Here is a 9,108-nt window from a genome sequence, read left to right as displayed (position 1 = left end):
AAAAGCATTGTTACCAATTTTAAATATTCTTAGTAGTATTAATGAATTTTTTTCTTTTTAATAAAGTTGGTTAACAAAAACTTTAATAGGCACGTTTCGTACTAACGATCTCACGACAAAATCTCGGTATGTGAGTCAAAGTGAACTCACGCTGTCGTACTACAGACGTGATAAAACGGGTAAAGCATGAATATGCATCGGGAAAAGTAGAGGTCGATAATAAACGAATAAATAAAACGTGTCGTTGGACAAGCGTGCACGATTGCCAATAGTCGAGCCAATTGCACAATATCCGTCGTTCTTATACACGGTCGTGCAAACATTAAACAGTAGTTTAATGTCTTCGGTTATACGATAATGAACAATATCTTGGTATCATCTTTTAACAATAACATACCGTAATCTAACTGTATATGATTACATTATGATTTAAAATTCTGGCATTCATGAATTATAATTTTTTTTATTTATGCTACAACATGTTGTTTAATGGGTTTATTCAAGTAAGAAACATATAGCACAATTTTATTACTGGGTATTTAACCAACCTAAAATAGTAATACATATTTCTATTTCTTTGGGGTATATAATCCTTACACATGTACTTGGATATTGTAATATACAATGCACTATATTACAGCTAGATACTGTATTCTCGTGCTCCTTCTCCATTGCTGTTCTTAATCACCATTCCATGACCTCCATCGTCTCCCCTTTCTTCTTTTCACCGGTGAAGTCCATCTATCCTCTCACATCATCGTTATGTGACCAAAAAAAAATTAAAATATTCCTCTCTATTCTGTCAAGTATCGATATTTTCGCATCCAACCTATTTTTTTATCGCATCGTTTCTAACTCTATCTAATTTTGATACTCGGGCAATACTTTCCTTTACTTCCATAACACAGTATTGATTCTAATATTGAGTTTAGGCATTCTACAACTTTCTTATTTTATTGGATTTTTTTTCCTAATTTCCGCTGGAACCAGTATACTGGAACATCATTTCACCTTTTCGAACTTTTCTCGATATTAATGCATTTGATCACAAAAGTATAAAAGAGCAAAACTGTGGAAAATAAAATTTGCTTCAACTTTTATACTAAAACTTTTTTCTAAAACGTTCCGAATCCCTTCTATACCAACAGCAAGATGGAAAACCACGATTTCATCTAATTTTTACCTTTTCGAACTTTTCTCGATATCATTGCGTCTTATCACAAAAGTGTAAAAGAGCAAAATTGTTGACAATGAAGTTTGCTACAATTTTTATACAAAAACTTTTGTTTTAAAACGTTTCGAATTCCTTCTATACTGGAACCAAATCGATCATTTCTCCAGTTCTCTCATCATCATCGAACTTTTTTTGTCTTTTTATGCGTTTTCATTATACTCTTTCAATTGGTGCCCTTCCTTTTTGCAGTATCTAATTTCTTTTACACTGTGATTTACACATATGACTTGACTTTCTGATTTATTTCCCATCGTTCCTGGAGGATAAAGAGGCAACAGTACGGGCTCTCCATCTGGTCTGGTATGCATGAAGGCGTTTCACTTCTCTTCATGTTTTCCCGAATTGCATTGCTTCTTGCTCAACAGTTGTCTTTCACAGCTTTCGTGGGGCTCTCGTCTCAACTGCCCCCTTCCTAAGTGTGTGGCCGGTCGAACGCAATTTCCTCTCTTTGATTTGGTCACTAATGGAGTGTTGGTTTGTTCTGTTTCACAAGTCTTCATTGGATATCTCCTCCGTCACATCACGTTTATAATGCGTTGCAGGCATTGATTAATAAACAATTGTAATTTGTTCAACATTCGGAAGAGTCAGGATCAATTTTTTTACTTTTTCCTATTCATCATTTATTTTCCATAACACATCAACCAACTTTATATACAGGGTGTCTCACGTAACTGGTTCGTTAGAACTTTTTAAGGTTCCACTATTCGTAGTGGTTTGAAATTTTGGTAGCATGGGTTGTTCATTCTAAACTTTCGATCTAAAATATTTTCAAGATGGCCACCCCTTCCGCTCTACCGGAAGTAGACCACAACTTCGTTATTTTAAATGCAATGCTATAGTTTTTATTACACCTTTCAATTATACGTAAAAAAATATGTTGACTTTGATAAAAGTTGTTGGTACCTAGCGTTTTTTGTTTTCGAGTTATTTTGATTTTAAGTGTTTTTTGACAAATTTCACCATGGTCTTTATCTCAGCTAACGATCATTCAAAAAAGCTCTGCATTGGCACGACTACTCTACAGATGCTGCCAAATAGATTGTCATTTGTTGCATCAGAGAATCTTATACAGGCTGGTCATAAATTGAATTATCGTTTCTCAATATTCAATTGCGAGAAAGTCGAAAATTTTAAATGGAATGCCTCGTATTTTTTTAGCCTATCAGAAAAGGAATTTAATTCTCTACAAATTATCTATAAACATTCCTATACCTATTTATTGTAGTTTCCCTGATATTGGGAAATTAATCAAAATCAGACATAGAATCCCAAAGCCCGTTTGTGCTTTTGTTAGCAGGCCAAGACATTTTGACAGTTCATCGTTTAATTTAATTAAATTATTATTGGTATTATTTCTACAATTAACTATGGTTGAATAACCTTTAGCTTGCTCGCTTTTATTTACCAAAAATAACCAACAGAAAAACGAATAAATGAAACAATGAAAAACAACAATTTAATAACAGAAATTAGAATGAATGACATATAAAAAAACAAAAACTCAAAATTATAAAAAAATTAAAACTGTTCGATATGCTGACCATTCACCATTAAACATTTTTCAACTTTTCTTTCGACTTCTACGATTGTGGCCCGTAGAAGTTGGTCGCCATCAATAGTACGTAGTGCACGCACCACTCTATCACGCAACTCTTGTCGTGTGTTGACCGGTGAATTGTACACTTGATTTTTTAAGTGACCCCACAAATAAAAATTCAATGGTATTAAATCTGAAGATCGTGGAGGCCATTGCCATGAATATAAAACAAATTTGAAATATCGGTGTTGGAATAATTTGCCATGATATACAATGACTTTCACTCGTGATCAAAACTAAGTAACAACAACAATAACACAAATATGGACCAAAAACTGTCAAAATTCCATGGCCTTCTAATAAAAAAAATCAAACGTTTTCCCGCATTCCGTGCATGCTTTGATTAATTTCCCAATATCAGGGAAACTACAATAAACAGGTATAGGATCTTTATAGATAATTTGTAGAGAATTAAATTCCTTTTCTGATAGGCTAAAAAAATACGAGGCATTGCATTTAAAATTTTCGACTTTCTAGCCATTGAATATGGAGAAACGGTATGTATGTAGGAAAGCGGAGGGTATGCTACGCACACAGCACCTAGGCCCCAACGGGCCCCTTGTACATCCTCCTACACTGTCTCCGGCTACATCAACCAGCCTAAGGAATTTCCGAAGGCTAGGATACAGCTCAGAGGTGTGTTCCTGATGCCATCTGTGGTCGGCCATTCCTCTCCGAAGTCTCTCATTCTGAGGTCTTGCAGAGTGGGGCATTCACACAAGATGTGTCGGACCGTCTCCTCGCTCTCTTTACAGAGAGGACTAACAGCAAGCTTAAGGTTATAAAGATGCTTGTTTACCTTACAGTGACCCGTGACGAGTCCCGTTACAGTTCGTAGAGCGTTTCTACCAAGCCTTACGAAAGACAAGGCTGCCTCTGCTGAAGGATAATGTAATACTTCCTTAAACAGATGGCAACCCTTAACCCTATCCCACCAGTTCATGAACTTTTTGTGGGTAAAATCTTTAATTATCTCAATCTGAGTTGATAAGGACGGAGCGATTATCGGTTCAGGCGAACATGGCGCTCGCTTGGCAGCCCTTTTGGCAAGCCTATCAGCGTGCTTGTTACCTGAACAAGTCGAGTGTCCTTTTATCCATTGAAGTATGACACAGTTATGCACTGCGGCCTTCTCCAATATCAGATGACAACCCATAACAAGTCCTGAGGTAATTGTTATTCTACTCAGGGCTAAAATAGCTTGTCTACTGTCAGTATAAATTGTAAAAGTCTTACCTACCAAGTTGGATCTGACAATAACGTCAGCGGCAAGTTATATGGCGATTAACTCCGCCTGTATGACGGTGGTACTTATACCTAAAGGTTCAGATACGTGGAGTCGGAGATCGTACGAGAAGACTCCGGCTCCAGCTCCTTCCCGTCTCTTTGAACCATCAGTGTAGATTTTAAGGCTGTTTTTTACCTCTACTTCTGTGGAGCTTGGGCGGGTGAGATATTTCTTCGTAAAAATGTGTTGTAGGGGTGTAAAGTCCGTTACACACTCCAGAATTGGTGAGTAATCCACCATTTCATTCCAGAGATTGGCATTTTTACTATTTCTCTCACCCATTAGAATTCCTGCTGCTCGCAGTCGAGTCATGGTCACCAATGCCACCTCTTGGATGAACAAATGAAGTGGCGTTAGGTTTAACATGTTTTCCATGGCTGCAGTGGGGGTAGTCCGCAGCGCACCTGTAACATACATACACGCAAGTCTCTGTACTTTATTAAGTGCAGTAGTGGATGTAGACTGTAGGCTCTTTGACCACCATACTACTGCACCATAAGTAAGCATAGGTCGGATTACAGCCGTGTAAATCCAGAGGGCATTTCTGGGTGACAAACCCCATGTCTTACCTATAGCCCTCCGGCATTGACCGAATGCAACGTACGCTTTTTTTACTTTATTATCTAGGTGGGCTCTCCATGTCATTTTATTGTCAAGTGTGATGCCCAGATATTTAACTTCTTTTGACAATACCAATGGAGTATCAGCAAGGGATGGCATTCTGGGATTGCCAACCTTCCTCATCCGTGTGAAAAGAATCAACTCTGTCTTCTTAGGATTCACAGAGAGTCTTTGTTCGTCACACCAAGTCTCTATCAGTTTGAGAGCTACTTGCATCCTGTCAAACAGCACGTTTATATACTTGCCTTTGACGAGAATGGTTAAATCGTCTGCGTAACCAACTGTGATAAAGTTGGCTTCGGCGAGGCGGTTCAAGAGGCTATCCAGGGTGAGGTTCCACAAAAGTGGGGATAGTACACCCCCTTGTGGACAGCCTCCTCCTTGAAGACTGACATCGCCAGCCCTAAGCTTAACTATCCTATGTTTAAGAGTGTTCTCAATCCAACCACAAAGAGTCGGTGAAACATTATGCTCTAACAAGGCATCGTTAATACCAGAGAAAGTTGTTTTATCAAAAGCTCCCTCTATATCTACGAAAACCCCCAGGGCGGACTCCTTTAGGTCCAGCGCCCCACCAACAAAGCTGGTCACTGAGTGAAGAGCCGTTAGTGTGGACTTGCCCTGAGTGTAAGCGTGTTGATTAGGATTTACTGGTTTAGTTGGAAGACAGAAATCTCTAATATAGCGATCACACAGTCTCTCCAGAGTTTTCAAAAGAAAGGAGGAGAGACTGATTGGTCTAAACGATTTCGGTGTGAAATAATCAAGCTTACCCGGTTTTGGTATGAAGTTCACTGTGACCTCACGCCATCGACTGGGTATATAGCGCAGCGCCAAGTATGCTTGGAAGATTTCCACCAGGTGAGGTACTAAATCCTCCACATGGAGAAACGGTAATTCAATTTTTGACCAACCTGTACAAGATATTCTGATACAAGAAATGACAATCTATTTGACAACATCTGAAGAGTAATCGTGCCAATTTAGAGGTTTTTTTAATGAACGTTAACTGAGATATGGGCTTTTAAAGAGCATGGTGAAATTTGCCAAAAAAGCTTCAAATCAAAATAACTTGAAAACAAAAAATGCTAGGTACCAACAACTTTTATCAAAGTCAACATATTTTTTTATGTATAATTGAAAGGTGTAATAAAAACTATAGCATTCCATTTAAAATAACAAAGTTGTGGTCTACTTCCGGTAGATTGGAAGTGGTGGCTATCTTGAAAATATTTTAGATTGAAAGTTTAGAATGAACAACCCATGCTACCAAAATTTCAAACCTCTACGAATAGTGGAACCTAAAAAAGTTCTAACGAACCAGTTACGTGAGACACCCTGTATATTTCATATATTTTTGGTGTTAATCGCAAATTCACAGTTTTCGTAAATTTATGAACCTAAAATATTTAAAATTTGTATACATAATTACTATATATAAGCAGAATTGCTAAAGTATAAAGAATTTTAAAGTGTCGGTAGCAAAAGCATTGTCTTAAGAATTTTTCAAAGATTTAAATTTTATTCATTAAAATTTCATGTAGTGTACGAATCTTCAAGTGACACCTGTTCAGAAGTTAGAATCTTGTCATAAACACCTGCCCAGAAGAACAATACAGGTATAAATCACATTGGAACGCCATTTATCTGAACTAAAGTATGTGTGCCGTCCCACTCGTTTCTACATGCATACAGATACGGTCAGCCGTCGTCTAAAAATTAAAAATAATAAATCGACGTGCGTGCCGGTGACGTCGACGCTCGAGCAAGATAATAACTGCGCCCGACCGATTCCAGTGGCCAGTTTACGTTATCATATCAAAGCACCAAGAAGACGGTTGCAAAGCACCTCCGTTATACAGCACACCGTCCGTCCGTTCGTCCGTCGAGAGAGTCGTGGGGGAGAGTTCTTGTATAGTCGACACACAGAGACAGACCAACAGCGAACAGCCTGCGGTAACGAGTATCTCTTTACCAACACCAGTTACGCTCGAAGAACTCTACGCGAACGCAAGTTGTTTTTTGAACGCTCCCTTTATTAAAGTTTTTTCGACAAATTAAAAACAAAAACAACAATTAATTTATTTTAGAAAACAATAAGTTTCGGTACAGATCAAACTGGGTCGGATATTTTGTGAACGGAGTCGAAACGGGGTGCGAAACGAGGGTGAACCGCGTACGGAATCCGCGGTAGAACGCGATCAAGAAAAAGGAGGACATCATTCATTTCTCAAAAGAAGAAAACTATTTTTGAGGGGGAAGGATCCGGGTAGATACTGAATCGTTTTCATCTTAATTGAAACCATTTTCTGGTGAGTTATTCATCTTATTAATTTTAATAACTGTTTTTATTCGCTATAAAACGTGTTTGTTAATAAACATTATTGCACTTACCTGAATGGACGGATTTTTAATTAATAATAATAAATGCAATATAGTTGAGAATTTTTTAAAAAATCATCACAATAAAATAAAATTATGATGTAACCACGGAAATCCTAATGACGATTTAATGGTGTTTCTAATGCAACAGAATGGGAATTAACCTAATTAACCCATCTTATAATTAACCTTTAATTGCGTTTATGATCACACCTCAATGGGCTTTCGGGCCATTAATTATTTATAATTCACGGAGCGATTTGTACAGCGCCTTACTATTTTGTAATCGTTCACTACTTGGTATTCTTTAGCGAGGGTGGGTTCGCAACCATATTTTAATTTTATGTTCGATGATTGTAAATTATTCGTATTGCAAGTCAAAGTAAGCAACTTTATAAAAAGTTTATTATTAACAATTATTCTGACCTCGATATTCACTTTCTTAAGCAACAACTCTGATCATCGACCAAAAAATTACCGAAGCAAAAAGAAATGCAAACGGAGCATTCTTTTTTGTTTCGTAGTCAACCGCAACAATTAATTTAAAGAAAACTCCGTAACGATTTATTTATAAATAAATAATTTTATGTTTGGGTTTTCGTATCGGACATTAAGTCGATATATTTTTTATCGTTTATTTGCATCCGTTTAGCATGCAAGTCGTTTATTATTTTTAAAGACAACCGACCCAAATAAATATTTTATGGGTTACTTAACTCTGTTAATACTGTATTTTTTTTAGTATTTTTATTTTTAACCCAACTAGTTGCAGCAAATTAAATTCGATCCATAAAGTACCTACGCAATCCAACGCGCGATTTGCATGAAAAATGTGATCGAATGTCGCCGATGTATTAAAAAAAATAAATTTCGATATCAAGGTTGAGGAAAATTTTCGTGAAAATTATTTGCGTCAATCAATTCTTTTCATAAAATTTTAGGAAATGCCTATAACATCTCGGAAGATTGGAATTTATTTACATAAATTTACATAAATCACAATTTTTATTGAGGATGTTCCCCGCATTTCTCAATACTTGATACAACGAAATAAAACATTTCTTCAATCTTGATAATTATGGAAACCCTGACTTAAATATTTTATTAACAAAAAATGACAATTCCTGATGCAAATTAACGGTTTGAACTGCGTAAAAACATTTAAAAGAAAGGTTAGTTATTATAGTATTTATTGATGATGTAAGATGTTTAATTAATATTTGTCTTTGAGTAGGAAACCATTAAATTAAAAAAATAAACTTAGGTAACCTTCCTTGTAACCTCATCGTTAATTTTATTTTACTCGTTATAAACATTATTATCTGAAAAACAATAACAAATTGCTTTGGTATTGGTTACTTTATGATGCTTCCTTATTCGATTACATTGTAATGATAAGTGTTTTATCAATAAATCATATTACATAAATACGATATTCTGGTGTCTACAGTGAATTTTATTTAAAATGCAATATACATTTTGTCCCTAGTTTACATAAGTTTTATTGAACTAAAACTAGAACTAACACTAGACCTAGAACTAGAATCAGCACTATCACTAGAACTAACACAAGACCTAGACCTAGAATCATTCGGGTTTAGCCGTCTTGAAAAAATCCATTGGAAAATTGCTTTGTACTTTTCAGCATATATCAAACTTGGTGTCTACTTTTCATCGGTGAAATCCGTTTTGGAAAATTAATTTTAGATCTTGAGATATACGTTTTTAAACTCAATGCGATTCTAATAATTTTTAACTTTTCCCAACTTAAGTTTAGAATTATATAAAGAGCCGATTTCTCGAAAACAAATTCACGAAATTATCATCAATAATTAATTAGGATTATATTAAGCTGAAAATCGAAATATCAATTTTCAGTTTAATATTATCATTGAAATGTATTAAAAAAATATTATTTAAAGAGAAACTAATTATAACAAAGAACTATTACATAAACAATTATTAAGTTCGTGGAACTCATAA

At 35.7% G+C, this 9,108-nt stretch overlaps 1 protein-coding gene across 1 annotated transcript in view; it reads left to right on the top strand.

The window, feature by feature from the left end:
• Positions 1 to 6,541: 6,541 nt before the first annotated feature.
• Positions 6,542 to 9,108, top strand: part of LOC111424869 (UNC93-like protein) — a 31,024-nt gene continuing 28,457 nt past the window's right edge. Inside the window, exon 1 of the mRNA XM_023058579.2 lies at positions 6,542 to 7,055. The gene's annotated coding sequence lies outside the window, so the exon portion shown is untranslated. The remainder of the gene's footprint in view (positions 7,056 to 9,108) is intronic.

The sequence above is a fragment of the Onthophagus taurus genome, chromosome 1 (assembly GCF_036711975.1).
Source record: "Onthophagus taurus isolate NC chromosome 1, IU_Otau_3.0, whole genome shotgun sequence".
Classification (NCBI taxonomy): domain Eukaryota; kingdom Metazoa; phylum Arthropoda; class Insecta; order Coleoptera; family Scarabaeidae; genus Onthophagus; species Onthophagus taurus.
This window is presented reverse-complemented; position numbering and strand designations above follow the sequence as displayed.